The sequence below is a fragment of the Peromyscus californicus genome, unplaced genomic scaffold (genome assembly GCF_007827085.1).
Source record: "Peromyscus californicus insignis strain IS unplaced genomic scaffold, ASM782708v3 Scaffold_5__1_contigs__length_169319896, whole genome shotgun sequence".
In the NCBI taxonomy this organism is placed as follows: domain Eukaryota; kingdom Metazoa; phylum Chordata; class Mammalia; order Rodentia; family Cricetidae; genus Peromyscus; species Peromyscus californicus.
The window spans coordinates 122,509,908-122,531,853 of record NW_026294573.1 but is presented as its reverse complement, the minus strand read 5'-3'; the positions used below and the strand labels follow the sequence as shown (position 1 = coordinate 122,531,853).

The 21,946-nt window shown below is 35.8% G+C and overlaps 1 protein-coding gene across 3 annotated transcripts in view; it reads right to left on the bottom strand.

The window, feature by feature from the left end:
- Window positions 1-12,774: 12,774 nt before the first annotated feature.
- The window catches only part of LOC128096701 (uncharacterized), an 868,750-nt gene continuing 859,578 nt past the window's right edge, over window positions 12,775-21,946 (bottom strand). For all 3 annotated transcript variants that reach the window (XR_008213714.1, XR_008213715.1, XM_052716602.1), the window contains one exon: window positions 12,775-13,288. The gene's annotated coding sequence lies outside the window, so the exon portion shown is untranslated. The remainder of the gene's footprint in view (window positions 13,289-21,946) is intronic.

Below are 21,946 nucleotides of genomic sequence, written 5' to 3'. Positions count from 1 at the left end.
CTACTCTTGTTTGTGGTACAGCTGCCAGGGGCTGTGGGCCCTAGTGTGGTGCCCAGGGGAGGCAGTGCAGCCTAGGCACACAATTATATTCTTACGAATGGATTAAAATTAGTGTTTTAAGACACTTTTTATTAAAAACTCAAATCATATCCCTATAATTAGTATTGTCCAAAAGTATATTATTTAATTCCCAATTTAGTTTTACTAAGAAAAAATGGTTTTTCAGGCTTCTGTATATATTTTGTCAAACCTAAATAGTTTTAATAAGGAGAAACCATGTAAATAGGTTGTTTCATAAATTAATATAAAGTTATTTGATACAATCCTGTTTTTATAGTGTTTACAACTTCACTCTAGCTGCATAGAATTTAACTTTGTAGCAAATTTGAAACAAAAATAATGAAATATGAATATAACAGAACAAAATTCAACATTTATTTTATTTTTAATTTGCTAAGGTTTTGCTAGTGATATGTAGGTTTGAAAATCCATTTTGGTTAAGTACTATGTCTTAAACATGTCAAACCATCTATTTGCCTGAGATATATACTTTACTTCTAGCTTAAGATGTTTTCTCATTAATATTTTGTGACTTCACTGGGAAGTATTTGAAAGATAGCTAGACATTGTTGTAAAGGACCATTCCAGCATCAACAATAAGAAACATCAGAAAGTGGTCATTTCCTTTAATGATAGTTTATGTTCTTTGACAAGAAAAAATTAGCAACAGCTCAACTCTGCTAAATAGAAAAGGAAAGAGTGAGTAACATACACATTTTAACTTTCGTTGGAACAGGGACTTCGTCTTTCATCACACTGGCCCAGGACAAATATTAATTCCACTGAGAAAAGGAATTATGCCAAACCTCAATCCTCCTGAGGCTTTTGTGATTCAACAGCTTAAGACTGAATCATAAATTAGCAGCACTATTATTAATTTTGTCATAAGACTCCTGACAGATTCATTTTTGGCATTTAATATACAAATTGATATGACTAATACTGAGCAGAATGTTCTCCTTGCCAACCAGATTCTCAAGAGCAAAGGTAAAATAACAATTGTCTAGCTTTTTGGGGCAGAACCCTGGCATTGCCCAGCCACCTTAGGATACATCAGTACTGATATTTTGTCAGTTTGCTGCTTTTCTCCATTAGGAACACATTCATAGGCAAAAACAGGCTAAGGCTTTGGATAATGGCTATTGTAGATTGGAGACTAAAACTGACAGAACATGTGTCTGAATGACCTGGAATGAAACAGCAAGGTATCTTTTGGTCCATGGAATTCTACCATCAGTCCTAAGGATATAACTGTCAGGAGGAATTTGTCTTTCAAACTCACGCATTCTTAGTGAGACATATTGAGAGCAAAATTCATAGGGTTGTAGTATAAAGACAAACATAAAGACAGTTAAATGTAATGGGCAGGATATGTTGAAGAAAATAGCTTTAAAAACCTCACTGACAGAGGAATAATAAGTAAAAGTTAGAAAAAATAAAAATTCCTGTAAAATAGACTCAGAGACTTACTGCATTAAAATTTAAGTTTGGAAGACTGGAAAAAAAGTCCATGATGATGTGTGTGTTCTACCATATCCTCTAGTGAGTCAGATCCATCCAGACTTCCTGTTTTCATGAATAAGAGTGTGTAACAGCTTCAGGGGTTGTAACATGTTACCAAGTTTCTTACTGACTTTTCACTTAATGGATTTAGCATTTCTTAGTTGACTAAGTCCTACACCTGTTACTAATGTATAGGTAAAAAAAAAACAATGGTTTTTATGTTTACCTTTCCTTCTGTAATTATTAGTTCAATTCTTACCTTAAAGAAGAGTATGGTGGTTAGAATAAGAATGCTCCTCTTAGGCTCATATACTTGAACGCTTAGGGTATGGCATTAGGAGGTGTGGCATTGATGGAGTAGCTGTGGCTTAGTTGGAACCAAGTATGCCACTGGGGATCGGCTTAGAGGTTTCAGAAGCTCAAGCCAGGCCCAGTCTCTCTTTCTTCCTGCTTGCTGCCTGAGCACCAGATGTAGAACTCTCGGCTAACTCTCAAGCATCATGTCTTCCTGTGTGTTGCAGTGCTTTCCACTATGATGACAATGGACTAAACCTCTGAACTGTAAGCCAGCTCCAATTAAATGCTTTCTTTTACAAGAGTTGCTATGGTCATGGTTTCTCTTCACAGCAACAGAACATTGACAAAGACAAAGAGCCATCCCAAATTGGCTGTTTGTCTACCCTGATAAACAGTAGGCAGAGACTTCCAAATGCCTGATTCTTTTTCTTTTATTATTAAAGTGAAGAGAATGAGTTCATATACAAGCAATTTCTTTTCTTATTAAGAAATTTCTTATTCATTTTACATACCAACCACAGATCCCCCCTTCCCTCTTCCCACTCCCCCCAAGCTTTTCCCCTGCAACCCACCCCTGATTCCTCCTCCAAAAAGGTAAGACCTCCCATGGAGAGTCAGCAAAGCCTGGTATATTAAGTTGAGGCAGGACCAAGCCCCTCCTCCTGCACCAGGGCTGTGCAAGATGTCCCACCATAGGTAATGGGCTCCAAAAAGCCAGCTCATGCTTCAGGGATAGATAATAATCCTATTGCCAGGGTCTCCTTAAGCAGACCAAGCTACACAACTGTCTTGATTATGCAGACTAGACGTAAAGCAAAGAATACAAGCAACTTCTAATTAAGGACTGATTAGATAGCTCCAAATAGCAGTAGTAAACAGTGAGTTCGTGTGTGTATGTGTTCACTGTGCATCAAATGTAGGTCATTTTCTTCTCTGCACTTGCCTTGTCTCATGAATACTTTGAAGAAACCTCTTCAAAGTATTTATGTACTTTTGACATATGTTTATTCCTTGAGATTTTTTTCTTTTGGCCACAAGATATTTCTAGAAATTTGCGTGTTTGCAATAGAAAATTATTTTAAGGTGTGTTACTTTTGTTTATGTTGAATTTGTTTAACTCTGTGAAGCTGTGTTACTCAAACTGTGTAAAACACCTGATGGTCTAATAAAGAACTCACTGATAGCAAGACAGGAGAAAGGATAGGTGGGGCTGGCAGGCAGAGAGTATATATAGAGGGAGAAAGCTGGGGGAAAAGGATATCTAGTAGCCAGAGAAGGAAGAGGACTCCAGGGGCCAGCCACCTAGCTATACAGCAAGCCATGGAGTAAGAGTAAGATATACAGAAGTAAGAGAAAAGGTAGTTGGGATAATTTAAGTTAAGAAAAGCTGGCTATAAACTAAGCCAAGCTACGGCTGGGTATTCATAATTAAGAATAAGCCTTTATGTGTGATTTATTTGGGAACTGGGTGGCAGGCCCCCCCAAAAGAGCCAAACAACAACACATATTTTCTGTACAAGACCTGGAAATATTATTTTCCAAAAAGACCCAAATTTATCTTTTTGGGCAGCATTACTTGATAACTTTTACCTGGTAAGTATAGGTGCTTTACAAATATTTGTCACTGAGCAGATCTATTAAATATATAATTTTTAAAATATGTAAATAAACCAGGAATCCATACGAATATTTTGGATCAAAGTTAAAGATCATGGGCCATTTGGACTAATTCTTTTTTTTTTTTTATCCACATAATACTTTTATTGATTCTCTGGGAGTTTCACATCATGCATCCAAATCACAATCCCTTCAAAGTCCTCCTATGTCCACCCATCCTTTGTGACCTCCCGCAAGTAAAAAACAAAGTTAAAAGAAATTCAAAAATAGGAGAGTCTACTTTGTGTTATCGATATACTCGCTGATACATGGTCAAATTCTTTGTGGCCTGCCCCTAAATAAAACTGAGTTCTTCTCCTTCCATACCTTTTTTAGAAGCCATCAACTTTGGAGAGTTTACTCTTCAACATCTCTGTCATACTTTTTAAGGCTTCTCTTCAGTAGATTCCAGTATAGGCTGTTAGTTTGTTCTTGTATTTTTCTTTGGTGGATGGAGGAGGTGTGGAGTAGGGGTAGAAGTTGTCACAGAAGCCCTCCACGTCTCCCCCTCTCAACTGTGCATCTGCAGCCATTGATATCATGGGTAAAAGTAGTCTCCTTGAGCTTTATAGTCTGTGGGAGCAAGGATCACGGGCCTCCATTGGGTTTCTGGCGACAGAACACGCCATGAACATGGCCCTCGGCTGCAGAAGGACCATGGACCCAGACAAGGCCTTCATAGTATGTCTGGCCTATGGATATTGCCATGGCCTCAGGAAGCAGCTCAGGCCCCTCCTATCAACCTGGCCCCTGGCAGCAGCACAGACCACTGACATCCTCATGAACTCTGGTGGTAATTCTGACTAGAAGCATCAACACAGACCCCGGCTGCAGAGCTCAAACCCAGGTGTGGACCTCGGCAATGGCAAAGACTCAGACATCACATGGCCTCCCGTGACAGTGCAGGCCACCCACACCAAGATGGCTCCTGGCAGCAGCACAGCCTACAGACATCATGGTTTCAGGCTGCAGCACAAATCACAGACTTCTGTATGGCCTGCAGTGGTAACCTGTGGCATAGATATCAGCCCAAAGCAGGGTGCAACCAGGTTGGGCATAGGAGGGTCACAGGCCTGGCTGGTTTGCCCCTGTTGCTGGCTCTTCCACCAGACCCATGTCCTCCCTCGGCCTGGGTGTGGTGCAATTATTTTTTATTTTTTAATTATGTCTTTTGTATTACTCACAAATATTTTGTCCTAATATTAACATAGTTATTCATTTGCCTTTTCTATGTGACTATGTGCCTGTTTATCTTCTAGTCTTTTCAAACTTAAAAGAAACTGCAATTAAAATAGGTTTAACATTTTTTGCTCTTTTGTAAGATTCGTATTCCATTAGTTTTCACAAAAAATATGCAAACAAAGTACAATCAAAGCACCAGTTACACAAAGTCTCTTCTTTGTGGACTTAGGATAGCAAATGATAATGTAATAATGCAGTTCAATTTATCACTTTACCTTTTTTATAAGTTTTAGGATTTCTTTTTATTTTATGTAAAAAATAAGCAAAAAGTTTACATAGTTTCAAACTCAGAACACCTTAGCAAGGTACATTCATAGATGTCTTGATTATGGCTTTCTTTTTTTTCTCATCTTCCCTCATAGGTAATTATTTTGATTAATTTTTATTTTATTCACATTTACTTCTTTGCAAAAATATAAGCAAATAAGTGTACCTGTGTATTCATATGTCTTCTATTTTCATACACAAAATTAGCATACTATAAACTGTTCTGTATTTTGCATCTTGCCTTAACAATTTATCCCGGATATTGCTCCACATCATTATGTACATATAAATGTGTACACAAACACACATACATATGCATACATACACATATATACATATATAATTGGCAAATTTCCCATAGGTGCTATATCATTTCATCTCCCCCCCAACAAAGTGCTAATGTCTGCATCTTCTTGCCCTCACTGACAAAATAAAATTTTATTATTTTTGTCAATCTAATTCATGAGAAATGACAGCTAATTATAGTTTTAATTTGCATTTATTTATTAAAGTGAGGGTTAGCATCTTTTTATGTAATAAAGAAATGTTTCCATTTATTTCTTTGTAATTATATATTGATACTTTTGGCTATATTCTTGAACTGTTGGACAAATTTTAAAGGAAATGCTAAAAAGTCTACCCCAGTTTGACACAAAGTGGTTCTAGGCAAGCAGCCCTTCTCACTTACAATGACAATGGAGTTAGCTTTGGGAATATACACACTATTTGCTACGTTACCATATTGATTCACAATAAAATAAATGATTTCCTTCTTATAATTACTTGTTTATAGTTTCAGTAGTATTATGCAATCCTCAAATCAGTCCATCTGTCTTTCCAGTGATTGAAAGTGTGCATATGGAAATCTAGGTGAAGACTCAACAAGGAAAAAAAAACTTGATGATATAACAGCATATTATTTTTCAACCTTTGGAATAAGTTCCCCACGGAAGTGAGGGAAGCCCATTGCTACCTTCATTTCACATCAAACTCTCACATACAGAAGCCAATTTGTGAATGTAAATCACTTGGGAAATACAGTGCTGTAGTAATGTAAAATAAAAATGCATATTTTGTTGATTTGATATAGAAAACAGACACAGGAGTCTAAATTGAATACTTCCATAATTATAATTACAGCTTCCCAAGCAAAATGCTGTTAGATAACTCCACTTTTTTTTTTATAATACAGCAAACTTCCTCTCTTGCCCTAAGGAGGACACAAACTACTAGATTCTTGACCTCCACCCAACTGAATTCATTGGCACAGGTATAATTTAAACACAAAAAAAAGTACTAAGAATTGTGCCCAAAATGATTGAAACAGAGAAGAAAACTCCATGATGACATGGAGGGAGAAATCAATAAGAATCTATAAAACAGGGTTCTGGAATAGACACATTCTACCCCAAACAGTTGAAGTATAAATACTAACAGGTACATATTCTAAATACATGAATACCATCTTCCTTCCTTCCTTCCTTCCTTCCTTCCTTCCTTCCTTCCTTCCCTCCCTCCCTCCTTCCTTCCTTTCTTCCTTCCTTCTTTCCTCCTCTCTTTTCTTACTTCCTTTTTTTTTTTTGGCCATTGCTGTGGACTGACCTTAGCTAATTTGCTTGTACAAACATATTAGGCTCATTTTAGCAAATGTCGAAAGCCACTGAATTCAAAGTAGGTAAACATTAACTAGGCCTGTGAGATTGCTAAGCAGGTAAAAGCACTTGCCACCAAGCCTGATGACCTGAATTCATATCTTAAAAAACTACATGGTAGAAAGATACATCCAACTTCAGCAAATTGTCCTGTGAAGTGTGGAATACATCTGATCTCTCTCTCTCTCTCTCTCTCTCTCTCTCTCTCTCTCTCTCTCTCTCTCTCTCTCTCTCTCTCACACACACACACACACACACACACACATATACACACACACACTACATAAATAAATAGATAAATAAATGTAATAAAGAAGTATAAAAAGATTGACTAATCACCACAAATTTCTAGTAGACTTTAAGGATAAAAATATACATAGATGTCTTAATAACAACCAGAAATAATTGTGTAATTATTCCTATAAATTCAATGTTCTTGCCAATTCAAAGTCCTGAAAAGAAATGTTGGCATAAAAAATTATTTTAACTAACCAAGATGACCAAGAGCCATCAAAGCCAGCAACAGATACAGAAGCTTAAGGAGAAGATCATATTCTCCTGTTAAGAGCACAGGGATAGATCACTGGAGGTTATACTTTGACTGTGATGCTAGTAGTCAACTAAATACATTTGTATGAATTACACTAATTTCCTCAATGCCACTCATAACGTCCATCATTCTACATAATGAACCACTAATATCACTAGTGAAAGTCTATATATCCTTAATGTTCCACAAAATTATCAAATCTTTGATAGAAATGAAAGATAAGGATAACTAGAGCACTGCTAATAGCTGCCTTTGGAGAGTGGTCTTCCTTTGTATTCAAAGAGTGGTGATCACCAGTGGAGACATGTTGTGTCTATGTGGGCATACACACCTGTTGGTTCATGTGGAGGCCAGAGGACTAGCTCAAGTGTTGTTTATTAGGTGCCATCCTTGTTCTTTGAGACAAGATCCCTCTCTGGCTGGGAACTTGTCAAGAAGCTAGGCTGGCTAGTGCTGGGATTATAAGCATATACCACCATAGCCCAGTTATCAAATATGGGTAGTATAAATCTAATTCTGATGTTCATGTTTGCAAGAGAAGCACTTTATTGATAGCTATTCCCTAAGCTCTGTGAACATCCAATTTTGAAGTAATACTTATATTTAGAATAAGAATGTGAAAAGAATTTCTTCACTCTGCTACAGTTTCTTCACTGGAATTTCCTCTCAAGATGAGTTTATGTCTACAAACAGACACACAAAAAATCAAAATATCTTTAAACTCAGCTTACATGAAATCCTTTTCTAAGGAGATAAACAGAAGAAATCCAGCTGCCTTAGCTGTCCTTAAGTCAGACCAACACCTGATTTTTTTAACCTCAAGCATCAGCACATTGGAGGTACCACCATCCCAAGTGTGTTTGTATGTCCGGAGGTCAAGGGGGGACAGAGCATGAAGAGGACAAAAAAGGTCTTAGTAAATTCTTCTCTGGCTTTGCTTGCGAACATTTCACTGCTTATATTAGTTTTTCTTCTCAACTGCCCTTCAAGTTGTGGCTGAGGATCTTTAAAGTGGAGGGTGGTTGTTAAAGGACAGACTAAAATGTTCTAGGGAATAATCAGTTAAGCTGACCAAGATTATAAGGTAATTCATAAAGCTATTTGCTTCTGTGCAGCACTTTTAAGTGTCAGAATATCATCCCACTACAAAATAATTATCTAAAATGAGGTAATATGTTGTATTGCACTGTACAAGCTATAAGCAATTATGTAGGGATATACTTTTTCCACGTGTGTTAATAAGACTGAACAGAATATCAAGAAATAAAATCCTAGAGTCTATAACAACTTCTAAGTCAAATTGAAAGAAATTATTGAGGAATTCATTGTATTATTGAAACAAAGCAAAATGAAATGCATTGTGACAGTGTAATATAAATCACAGGATAGTTTCACATCTTAATAATCAGTGCAGAACAGGAGAGAGACTTCTATGCTGATCTACTGTGTAGAAAATGTGACATGACAGAAGACCTTCCACCAGCTGAGTCTTTACATACTGGCACAGTTAGTCTAGTTTCTTTAAATGATATACCTAAGAAGTCACTCTGAGGAGACTGGCCATGGGCAGAAAAAGAGAAAAGAGTGTGACCAACCATTCTTCTTACCTGGCCTTTACTGATTCAAACTAAATTTCATTGTCTAGTACACAGAGACAAAATTCTTAACACAGCTTTTTATTCAGCTATATAAACCCACAGCTAATTATGATGTGCCAAAACAAGACTGCAAAAAGTATAATCTATTAGCAATAACTTCTGTCTAACAAGATAATTGCATCTGGAATAATGAAATGCTCATTTTAGTATCAAAATTAATAATGTCATATCAATGCCATTAATAATTAAGGATTCTTTTTATATCACCCCATCACTAATAACAAATGCATTATGAATAGTTCTATTAATATCAACAATAATAAAAATAATATCACATTTCCTTTCTATAGTTAACAATTCTGCAAGTATAACAAAATGCTGTACATATCTAGACCAAACCCTGCTGTGTCCAAGGTAAGCAGTCTAGAAATACATTATTGTTTTAGATGAAAAAAATAGCTCTTTGTTTTCCTAAACTGTAACTTGTACATATGAGAGTTCATCATCAATATTCAGAAAGCATATGAAAATTTTAGTTAAACTTGTACATTTCCTTGTCTGTGAGGAAATGTTGGTACTGGGACAATGCCCAGTGGCAGGTTATGAGGCCATTCCTAAATTCAGAGTCAGCTTCACTTAGGAGAGGGTGCATGGGCTTATCTTTCCCTTATAATTTAAGCTTAGGTTACCTATAAAACTTTTTATGAACTCAAACTTACATAATATTTTTTTACACTCCATCTTCCTGTCTTCAAGGGTAATTAATCTCATTTATTCATTGTAGGCAATTTTCTGCTCATCTGAGTATTCTCTGTCTCAGCAGTGAGCTTTAACTAATAAAAATAAATCTGGGTCAGACATAAGTAAAACAAATCCTGGAGGTAGGCCAAATATATCCCATAGTCTGATTCCTAAATAAAGTTTTATTAAAACATCACCAATTGGTTGTCCAGTGTCAAATAGTAAGCATATGTATATAGTTATACAGACTGAGCAGGTTATACTTAGGCGCGCGCGCGCGCGCGCGCGCGCGCGCGCGCGCGTGTGTGTGTGTGTGTGTGTGTGTGTGTGTGTGTTTCTGTGTGTAGTAGGCATTCAATAACAATTAATGGAAAAAGAGGCTATGAACTTGAAAGAAACTAGGGAAAGATATATGGGAGAATTGGGACTGAGAAAGGGGAAGGAAGACTGTAATTATAATATAATCTCAATATAAAGGATAGTGGTTATTTAGATTACTAAAATATTGCTGAATGAAGACATTTGTGACTAAGCTGTTAAAGATGTACTTAAGAAACACAATGACAAAAAATATATGGCCATGACCAGTAGTTTATACATAAGTTATGCTTGCTTTCAACTTATAGTGGCAGAGAATAGTAGACATAGAGATCATTTACAGAAAATATGTATTGTCCTTTCTCCTCTACATAATAGGCAGAAAAATAGTTTTGAGATTTTTCAAAACCCAGACAATAAAAACAAAAAGACAGAGATAAAGAATCAATGACATGTCCATAAGAACATTTATGTGCACTTTGAAATTAGTATAGTACATTATGTGTTTTAAAAAGTATAGAAGAATTCTTTTAGCAAAATAAAATGTAAGATAAAACAAAAACCATCACAACAAAGATGGAAAATACAAATCAACAGAAAGAAAAGAGTCCAAGAGATGCACAAGAATCACATATGCACTTGTTCACCAACTTGGGAGTGCCACAAAAATAATAAACACGAAGCCATAATGTATATGCAGAGGACCTGGTGCAGACCAGTGCAAGCCCTGTGCATGCTGCTTCAGTTTCTCTGAGTTCATGTGAATATTTCTCAATTGATTTAAAAGACCTTGTTCTCTGGTGTCCTCCATCCCTTCTGGCTTTCATACTTTTTACTGCCTCTTCTTCTGCAGGGTTCTCTGAGCTTTGAAAGGAGATATTTGACGGAAACCTTCCATTTAGAGCTGTGTGTCTTAAGCTCTCTCTCTCTCTCTCTCTCTCTCTCTCTCTCTCTCTCTCTCTCTCTCTCTCTCTCTCTCTGATGTGTGCCTGTGGATCTCTCTATTTGCTACCATCTGCTGCTGCAGGAGGAAGCTTCTCCGATGATGGTTGACTAAGACCCTGCCTATGAATACAGCAGAATATCATTAGGTATTATTTTATCTCTCATTTTTTAAGACCAGTAGAATATGGTTTTACCCTAGGTCTCTTACAATCTGTGTAAGCACCATCTAGACATCTCCATGTTCATTGAGTTGTGTGGGTGTTGTCATTAGCAATAGGACCTTTTTGTCAGTTTGCACAGAGTAACTTATAGTCTTGGCTACTGCCTGGGTTGTTTGGAAATTTCCATGGGACCCTTTCAGTCAACAACTCAATTAGATGTAGCTGAGTCCTGGCAATGGAAGTTTCATTTGGTGACAAGATAAGGTCAGCTGGGACTTTGGCTCCCCCGCCCCCCAATTATTGGAGACTTCATTAGGTTGTTTCATATAATTTAGGATGTTTCCACTGCAGTAGGTTTCCATAACATTCCTTAAATATTCCTTGATTCTAGCAGGGTTCCCTGAATTACCTCCCTCAATCCCATCTCTCTTCTCGCTCCCCTTCCCACCTGATCCTCCCTTTCCTGTCCCCCATCCCCAGTACACCAATCAGATCTATTCTATTGCCTCCTCCCAGAGAACTGTTTCCCACCTAGTCCCTTCCTTTATTTCTCTAATGTGTCTCTTCTTTCATGGATTACAGTTTAGTTATCATTTACTTACTGACTAATATCTACATATAAGCATATGCATAACATATTTATCTTTATGCATCTAAGTTACCTCACTCAGAATGATTTTTTTTTAGTTCCATCCATTTGGCTGCAAATTACATGACACCATTTTTTTTAACAACTGAATAATACTCCACTGGGGAAATGTACCACATTTTCATAATTCATTCTACTGTTGAGGGACTCCTAGGTTGTTTCTAATTTCTGTCTAATATGAATAGAGCAGCAATGAACAAGGCTGAGAACATGTCCTTTTTTAGGATGAAGTCTCGTTTGGGTATATATCTAAAAGTGGTATAGTTGTCTCTTGAGATAGATTGATTTTCATCTTTCTGAAGAACTGCTACATTGATTTCCACAATGGCTGAACACATTTGTACTCCCACAATAGATGAGTGTTTCCCTTATACCCCATCCTCATCAGCATGAGCTGTCAGTTGTGTTGATCTTAGCCATTCTAAAAGGTGTAAGATGAAATCACAAAGTAGTTTTGATTTGTAATTCCCTGATGGCTAAGGATGTTAAACATTTCTTTAAGTGTTTATCAGCCATTTGAGTTTCTTCTATTGAGAATTCTGTTTCGACTTGTATCCATTTTTTAATTGGATTATTTGGTTTTTTTGATATCTAGTTTCTTGAGAATATATATATATATATACATACATATATATGTATGTATATATATATATATATATTCTTTATATATTTAGGATATTATTCCTCTGTTGGATGTGTAGTTGGTTTAAATCTTTTCCCATTCTACAGGCTGAGTCTGTCTGAATGACAGTATCTTTGCCTTGCCAAACATTTTCAGTTTTATGAGGTCCCATTTAAAAGTACTATTTGAGAAAAATTCTTACCATGCATCCCTGGATGATCTTGAATTCTCTCCTACAGTTATGATCCTCTTGCCTCTATCTCCCCAAATCTTGAGATTATAGGCATGTGTACACTGAGCTCTAAATTTGAAATTTTAATTTCAGTACAAAAAGAGGTGATGGGCTTCAATAAATTCTTATTGGAACAATAAAAATGTATATTTTAATGATTGTAATAGGTATATCTTAAAATGATAACTTATTCCTATATTTATTTATTTATTTTTATTCTCCTCCCACATATTACATCCTGACCTCAGTTTTCCCTCCCTCCCCTCCCCTAGTCACCTACTACCACCTAGCCTCTCCCTGAGATCCACCCTACCTCCATCTACCCTCAGAAAAGAACAGGCATCTTATGGATATCAACCAAACACGGCATAATATGCTACAATAATTCCAGGTACATACCACCATATCAAGGCTCAACAAGTTGACCCGGTAAGAGGGAAAGGGTCCCGCAAGCAGGCAAAAAGTCAGACACAGCCCCTCTCCCACTATTAGGAGTCCCACAAGAACAACAAGCTACCACAGTATATTTGTGGAGGATCTAAGTCAGACCCCTACAGGCTTCCTGATCTTCGTGAGCCCCCATGAGTCCCAATCAGTTGATTCTGTGGACCATGTTCTCATGGTGTCCTTGACCCATCTGGTTCCTCTGATTCTTCCTCGCTGTCCTCCACAGGATTCCTCCAGCTAAGTCTAATGTTTGGCTGTGGGACTCTGCATCTGCTCTCATCAGTTGCTGGATGAAGACTCTCTGGTCTCTTTGATGAGGATTTTGCTAGGCTCTGGTCCCAGAATACTCTGCAGGAAGGACAAACTGTAGGTTAAAGGTTTTAAAGTTGTGTTGGTGTGTCAATCCCTCCTCCTGAAGCCTTGCCTGATTACAGAAGATGGCCAGTTCAGGCTCTGTGTCCCCCATTACTAGGAGTCTTTGCTGTGGTTATTCTCATAGATTCCATGGAGTTTCCACTGCACTGGATTTCTACCTCACCCTTGAAATTCTCCACAGTTCCAATCATATCTCCCAGTGTTTTCTTCTTCCAGCTCCTGCCACTTGATCCCTCCTGTTCCTACACCCACCCACCCCCCCGTCGACCTGCAAAATCTATTTTATTATCCCTTCTCAGAGAGATCCTTGCATACCTTTTAATTCCTCCTTGGTACTTAGTCTCTGTGGATCATAGTGTGATTATTATTCACTTATAAGTGAATACATACCATGTTTGTCTTTCTGGATCTGGGTTACCTCACTCAGGATGATTTTTTTCAAATTCCATCCATTTGTCTGTGAGTTTCATGATGTCATTGTTTTTTAACAGCTGGGTAATAGTCCGTTGTGTAAATGTTCCACATTTTTTTATCCAGTCTTCAGTTGAGGGACATCTAGGGTGCTGTGGATATTGCTCTGTATAAACAAAACACTGATTGGCCAGTAGCCAGACAGGAAGTATAGGCGGGACTAACAGAGAGAAGAATTGAGGGAACAGGAAGGGAAAGGGGAAGACTGCCTGCAGCTGCAGCCAGGACAAGGAAGATGTAAGGTATCAGTAAGCCACGAACCACGTGGCAAAGTATAGATTAATAAAAATGGGCTAAATATAAGAGTAAGAGCTAGACAATGATAGGCCTGAGCTAATGGCCAAGGAGTTTAAATATTATAAGCGTCTGTATGTTTATTTTATAAGTGGGCTAAGGGAATGCCAGGACTTGGCAGGACCGGAGAGAAAGCTCTCCAGCTACACTAGGGTGTTTCCAATTTCTGGCTGTTATGAATAAAGCTGCTACGAACATAGTTGAGTAAATGTCCCTGTGGTAGGATGGAGCATCATTTGGGTATATGCCCAGGTGTGGTATAGCTGGGTCTTGAGGTAGATCTATTCCCAATTTTCTGAAAAACTACCATATTGATTTCTAAAGTGGATATACAAGTATCCACTCCAACCAGCAATGGAAGAGTGTTCTCCTTTCTCTACATCCTTTCCAGTATGAACTGTCACTTGTGTTTATGATCTCAGCCATTCTGACAGGTATAAGATGGAATCTCAGAGTCATTTGGATTTTCATTCTTTGGTGGCTAAGGATGTTGAACATTTCTTTAAGAGTTTCTTGGCCATTTGAGTTTGCTTTATTGAGAATTCTGTTCACATGTGTCCATTTTTCAATTGAGTTATTTAATTTGTTGGTGTCGATTTTCTTGAATTCTTTATGTTTTTAGATATTAGCCATCTGTCAGATGTGGAGTTGGTGAAATTTTTCCCCATTCTGTGTGATGCTATTTGTTCTGTTAATGGTGTCCTTTGCCTTACAGTGTCTTTTCAGTTTCATGAGGTCTCATTTATTAATTGTTGGTCTTAGTGTCCATACTACTGGTATTCTGTTCATGAAGTTGTCTTCTGTGCCAATGCATTCAAGGTTATTCCCCACTTTCTGTTCATTTGGGTTCAGTGTATCTGGTTTTATGGTGAAGACTTTGATCCACTTGGAATTGAGTTTTGTGAAGGGTGATAGATATGGATCTATTTGCAGTCTTCTACATGCCAACATCCAGTTTGACCCACACCGTTTGTTGAAGATGCTTTCTTTTTTTGATTGTATAGTCCTTGCTTCATTATTGAAAATCAGATGTCCATGGGTGTGTTTGATTACATTAATTAATCTGTTTTTCTGGCAATACCATGTAGTTTTTATTACTATACCTCTGTGGTACAGCTTGAAATTGATGATGGTAATACCTCTGGACATTCTTTTACTGTATAGAATTGTTTTAACTACCCGGGGATTTTTTTTCCATATGAAGTTGAGTATTGTTCTTTCAAGATCTGTAAAGAATTGTGTTGGATATTTGATGGTGATTACATCGAATCTGCAGATTGCTTTTGGTACAGTGGCCACATTCACTATTGACTCCTGCCGATCCATGAGAACAGGAGGTCTTTCCATCTTCTGATTATCTTCTTCAATTTCTGTCTTCAAAGACTTGAAGTTTTTACCATACAGGTCTTTCACTTGCTTGTTTAGAGTTACCCCAAGATATTTTATATTATTTGTGGCTATTGTGAAAGGTGTTGTTTCCTTGATTTCTTTCTCAGCCCATTTGCCAGCCCCATAAAAATCTTCCTTATGTGAGGACACTCCATACTATTTCCATTGCACCTGCTATAAGCTTTACCTTCCCACTATCAGTGCAAAGAGGTTTAAATTTCTTCATGTCTTTGCCAACATTTGTCTTTTATAAATAATATCCATCGTTAGATTTATTAAATAATATCCCCTTGTGGTTTTTAATGTGCATTTCCAAAGGACTAGTGATGCTAACATCTTGTTGCATACATATTGGCCTTTAAAATGTTTTCTTTAGAGAAATGTCTACTCAAGCTTGGTCTAGTTTTTGGATCTTTGAATTAATATGTTTTTACATGATGAATGCTAATAATTCTTTACATATATGGAGATTAACACATTATCACATGCATAATTGAAAAACATTTTGTTTTGTGCTTTTTCCCTACATAGGACTGGTATTTTCATACTATCAATTATTTTCTTTGATGTATGGATTATTTCAGATCATATAGCTCCACTTATATATTTTTGCTTTTATTACCTATGTTTCAATATATTTGTGAAGCTATTAACAGATCAATATCACAGGTTTTTTCCTACTTTTTTCTAGGAATTTAATATTCTTGAATTGTAAAACCCATTTTTGGGAATTGTATTAGATGATCCACATTTATTTCTTTGCCAGGTTAGGATATTCAGTTTTCTCAACTTTATGCTATGAAGTCTGTTTTTTCCTTGTATATATTTGTCACTTTGTGGGAGTTCATTTAGCTGTACATGAGTGAGTTCATTTCTGCTCTCATCATTCTATTCCAATGGTCAATATGTCTGTTCTTGTGCTAGCACTTTAATGTGTAAAGTATTATACGTTTATATCTTAAAAATTAAGGAAGTCAACATTCCAAAATTTTTTTATAATTATTTTTCACTCTTTTTGATCATTAAGGCTTCCAGATGAATTTTAAAATCATTTTTCCTTTGTTATAAAAATTGACATTGGATTTTGATATTATGTTGAATCTCTAGATTTTCTTGTGATATATGAATATTTTAGTAGTAGTAAATCTCATCAAAGAGAACAGATTATATTTGTTGTCTTCTTTAATTTCTTTCATTAGTTTTAGAGTTTTCAATAAGTGCATTTTTCATTTTCTTAATGTTCCCATTGACATGTGAGAACATGGATGCAGGGGAAATAATCAGTTTACAAAAGGGTGAACACTATGAGATTACATTTGCATTATCTAAAAATAACAAAATTCATAGGAGCAAAAATATAACTCTGTTTATCAGGGGCCAGGTACAATGAGATGCTGCTAATCATTGAGCATAATATCTCAGTTAAGCAAGTTGAATAAGGTCTAGAGAGGCACTGTATAATATGGAACCTATCATATACTTTGAAGAGAGCATATCTCACATTACACATTTTTAAAAATAATTTTATGACAATACGTACTATACATATTTGATGAAAATATGTGGGTGCACACCACACACACACACACACACACGCACGCACACACATATGTGTGTGCGTGCGTGTGTGTGTGTGATAAACATTTTCCTGTGAAGATTATAAAATATGTCAGTTATCTCAGGTAAAAATAAGGTATCTTAAGAACTAAGTTTTAAAATAAAATCAAAGGATAATACTGAAAACATACCTGACATAGAATAAATCTGAGATAATAAGAGGTTGGAGAGCTATTTCAGAATGTTGCAAGAAGGAATGAAGACATAAAGATGTAATGGGGACAAATAAAAGTAAAGAGTTACTAGAGGATGTGTCTTAAAAGAAATAACAATAATTCTTAAAAGTAGTAACAATAATACTTCAACCAAGTAGTCTCAGTTTGCAAAGACTACATGCCCGCCACCACCCCCTACACACACATATACCAAACTTACTGCCTATCAGTCATATCTCCCAGCACTGCCGCCGTGTGGAATTCTATCCAGAACTACACTTGCACAATTCAGTAAAACTTTAAGTCTTCTGAAGATCATCAGAGAGAATCTTCTAAGCCTATGGAAGGTCTACTTCCAGGCTCAGAAGTTACACATTATCCATAGCCAAGCTAAAGCCACTTCTGATACCTTATTTACACACCAACACAAAGTGGCCTTAAGACAGAATGCCAGGAATGGGTTATCTGTTCCACAACCTGACAAGTGAGGTGAAGCACGCAAGTCTCCAATCAAACACTTGACAAAGGGGAAACAGCTAACAACACCCTAACTCCAGATACTTGAGTCTAACTGCACAAACATAAACAAAATGAACAATACAAAATATTACATATTATCTAGGAAGTATCACCCCATTGCAATGTTCTCTGAGCAAAGCAACTGAGCTAATAATCAAGAAATGATTTGAAAATCATAATTAAAAATAGAGTAAAGGAATTCAAAGTAGACATGAACAAATGCCTAAATGAGGAATGTAAAAACACAAACACTTGAAAGCAATGATGAAAAGTAATTCAAGATAGGAAAACAGAATTTAATTAAGAGATAGAATAAAAACCAAAGTAAAATAAAACTATAAAGGAAAAACTCAGGAAGTTAAAGAAAAAAGATCAAAGGAAAGTCTTACCAACAGATTGGATCAAGTGGAAGAGAGAACATCAGGACTTTAAGACAAGATAGAGAAAATGGATCACCTCATTAAAGAAAATGTTAAATCATAAACAACAACAAACCAAGAACTGAACATGCAAGAAATATGGGACACTACAAAAAGACTAAACCCATGATAAACAGGTATACAAGAAAGATGGGTAACGCAGAAATTTTCAAAAAAATCATATAAGAAAATTTCTGAAATCTAAGGAGAAAGATAAGTATAAGTATAAGTATAAGTATAAGTATAAGTATAAGTATAAGTATAAGTATAAGTATAAGTATAATGAACACAATAGTCAGGAACAGAAAAGAAATTCACCTAACAAATAAAAATCAAGACACTAAAAATGCTATTTAAAATATAATAGAGGAAGATCAAGTCACATATAAAGGCAGTCTCTTCAGAATAACAGCTGACTTTTCACGGGAAATGTTGAAGGGCCGAGAATAATGTTCTACAAGTTCTTCAAAGCCACAGTGACCAGACAAAACTACTATATTCAATAAAACTATCAATTTCAAACAAAGAACAAAGAACAACTTTCCATGATAAAAACAGATTTAAGAAATTTATGTCCACATATCCAGCTCTAGAAAAAGATACTAGACAAAATACTTCAGTCTGAAGGATCATAAAACATACCCAATATGGAATGAGGAACATGTAATCCCAGAATAGTTGACAAGAAGGGGTATTAAGGAAACAACACCAAATCAACAAAATAACAGGGATTGATGAACATATTCAAAAATAACTCACATTATTAACAACTTCAATTCCCTAATAAAGACTCAGACTAACAGATTGGATAAGAAAACAAATTCATCTCTTTGCTGCCTTCTCCCTTTAAAAAAAAATCTAGCTCACCATCACCAACTTAGGGTAAAAGGACAGAAAAGGATATTTAAAGCAAATGGAGCAAGGCAGCATGCAGACCTAGCTATTCAAAATCCTGAAATAACTACACTTCAAATCAAAACTAAACAGAAGAGATAGGGAAGGAAACTTCATATTCATGAAAGGAAAAATATAAGAAAATATGCACTAGACACAGGGATACCTTATTTTGTTAAAAAATAAAACAAAAACAAAACAGAAAAACAAAACACTATTATGTCTAAAATAACAATTTGAGCCAAACAAGATGATAGTCTCTGACTTTAATACTCCACTCTAACCAACAGTCAGCAATCACACAAAAACTAGAGACACATTGAAGCTAAATGACATCATAAATCAAAAGGATCTGTCTAAAGTCTACAGAACATTCCATCCAAACTTTAAGAATACACTTATTCTCAGCAAACCATGGAACTTTCTCCAAAATTGTCTGCATATTAGGTCACAAATCAAGACTAAATAATTTTAGGAAAATTAAAATAATATCATGCACACTATCTGATCACATATGAAGAAAGTAGATATCAACAATAGAAATGGCAGAAAATATACCCATTTGTGGAAGTTAAATAATACACTACTTAGTAAAAACTGGGTCAAAGAGAAATCAAGAATGAAATTAAAAAATTCATAGACTTAATGAAAATGAAACTGCAGAGCACCAAAATTTGTGTCAAGCAATAGAGCAAGTTCTAAGAGAAAAGTTTATAGCACTAAATGGTTATATCAAAAGACTAGAGAGGTCTCAAATTAATAACTTAATGTTGTACCTGATGGTTTTGCAAAAACAAGAGCAAACAACATCCTCCAAAAGAATAGATTGGAGGATGTATTGAGCTCAGGACTACAACTAATGAAATATAAACAAATGAAACAATAAAAAGAAGCAATGAAATGAAGAGTCGGTTCTTTGATAAGATTGACAAGATCTTGCCGGGCGGTGGTGGCGCACGCCTTTAATCCCAGCACTCGGGAGGCAGAGCCAGGCGGATCTCTGTGAGTTCGAGGCCAGCCTGGGCTACCAAGTGAGTTCCAGGAAAGGTGCAAAGCTACACAGAGAAACCCTGTCTCGAAAAACCAAAAAAAAAAAAAAAAAAAAAAAAAAAAGATTGACAAGATCAGCAAACTTTTGGCAAATTTACCAAGAGAAAAAGAAACAAAAATCCAAACCAATGAGGTCATAGATGAAAAGTGAAACATTATGAATAATATGGAAGAAATTCAGAGACTCATAAAGATATACTTTAAATATTTTTACTTCACCACACTGGAAAATAGATGAGGAATGGATGGATTTCTAGATATATATGACCTACCAAAATTTAATCAAGATGAAGTAAATAGTTAAAATAAATTCATAATAACCAATGAAAATCCAGTAATAATATAAATAAATAAATAACTCTTAAGTAAAGAAAGCACTAGACACCCAAATGAATACATAGCAGCATTCTACTAGACCATTAAAGAAGAATTAGCATGATTATTATTATTATCATCATCATCCAATTATTCCATAAAATAAAAACGGAATTAGCCCTTCCAAGTTCTTTTTATTATGACAGTATTACCCTGATACCAAAGCCAGACAAAAATTCAACTTTAAAGAGAACTATCAGCAAATCTTTTTAATGGACAAGATTAAAAAACTCTATAAAATACTTGTAAATCAAATTCAAGAACACATTAAAATGATTATCTACCATGATCAAGTCAGCCTCATACTAGGGATGCAGTTCAACATACTTAAATTAATAAGTTCAATCAACCACATAAATAGACTGAAGGACTGATCATGTTTTTAGACACGAAGAAGGCTTTTGCCAAAATCCAACATCCTTTCATTATAAAATGTCCCAGAGAATCTATGGATACAGGGGACAAAAATCAGAACACAAAAGGGAAATACACAGAAGCCATTAACTAATATCATAAACAAGAATGCCCATTCTCTCCTTTTCTGTTCAATATAGTACTTGAAGTCTTAACCAGAGAAATGAGAAAAATGAGGGACTTAAAAGAATACAAATAGGAAAAGAAGAAATAAAATTATCCCTATTTGCAGATGATTCTATATATAAAGGATGATAAAAGCTTCACTAGAAACTACAGATGATAAATACATTCATTAAGTAGCAGAATATAAATTAGCTCACAAAAGATAGTATCCTTCTTATATACAAATGACAAACATATCAAAAAAAGATCCAGAAAAGTGATCCTATTCATAATAGCACCAAAAATATCTTAGAAGAAATCCAATGGCATGGAATACTAATGTAATAAAACCTTTGACTGAAGAAAGAAATTAAAGAACATTCCCAAAGATGGAAAGATCTCTCATGTTCATGGATTGGTGAGATTCATAGTCTAAAAATGGCCATCTTACCAAAAGCAATCTACAAGTTTAATACAATCCCCATCAAACTTCTAAAGCAACTCACAGAATTTGAAAAAAAAGTCTTAAATTCCATTGGGAAACAGAGAAAACTCAGGATAGGGAAACAAGCCTGAATAATAAAATAACAACTGGAGGTATCAGTATCCCTTATTTTAAGTTACTCTACAGAGCTGTAGTAATAAAAAACATCATGGAACTGGAAGGCAAATCAATGAAACAGAATTGAAGATACCCACATAATGAAGGCAAATTATTTTAGATTAAAAAAAATCCAAAACTACATACTGTAGCTAGAGTTTTCCTGCCTGGCCCACAGTCAGGACAAATCTCTATCACCTGCCAGTCCCACAGCCGCTCAGACCCGACCAAGTAAACACAGAGACTTATATTGGTTACAAACTGTATGGCCATGGCAGGCTTCTTGCTAACTGTTCTTATATCTTAAATTAATCCATTTCCATAAATC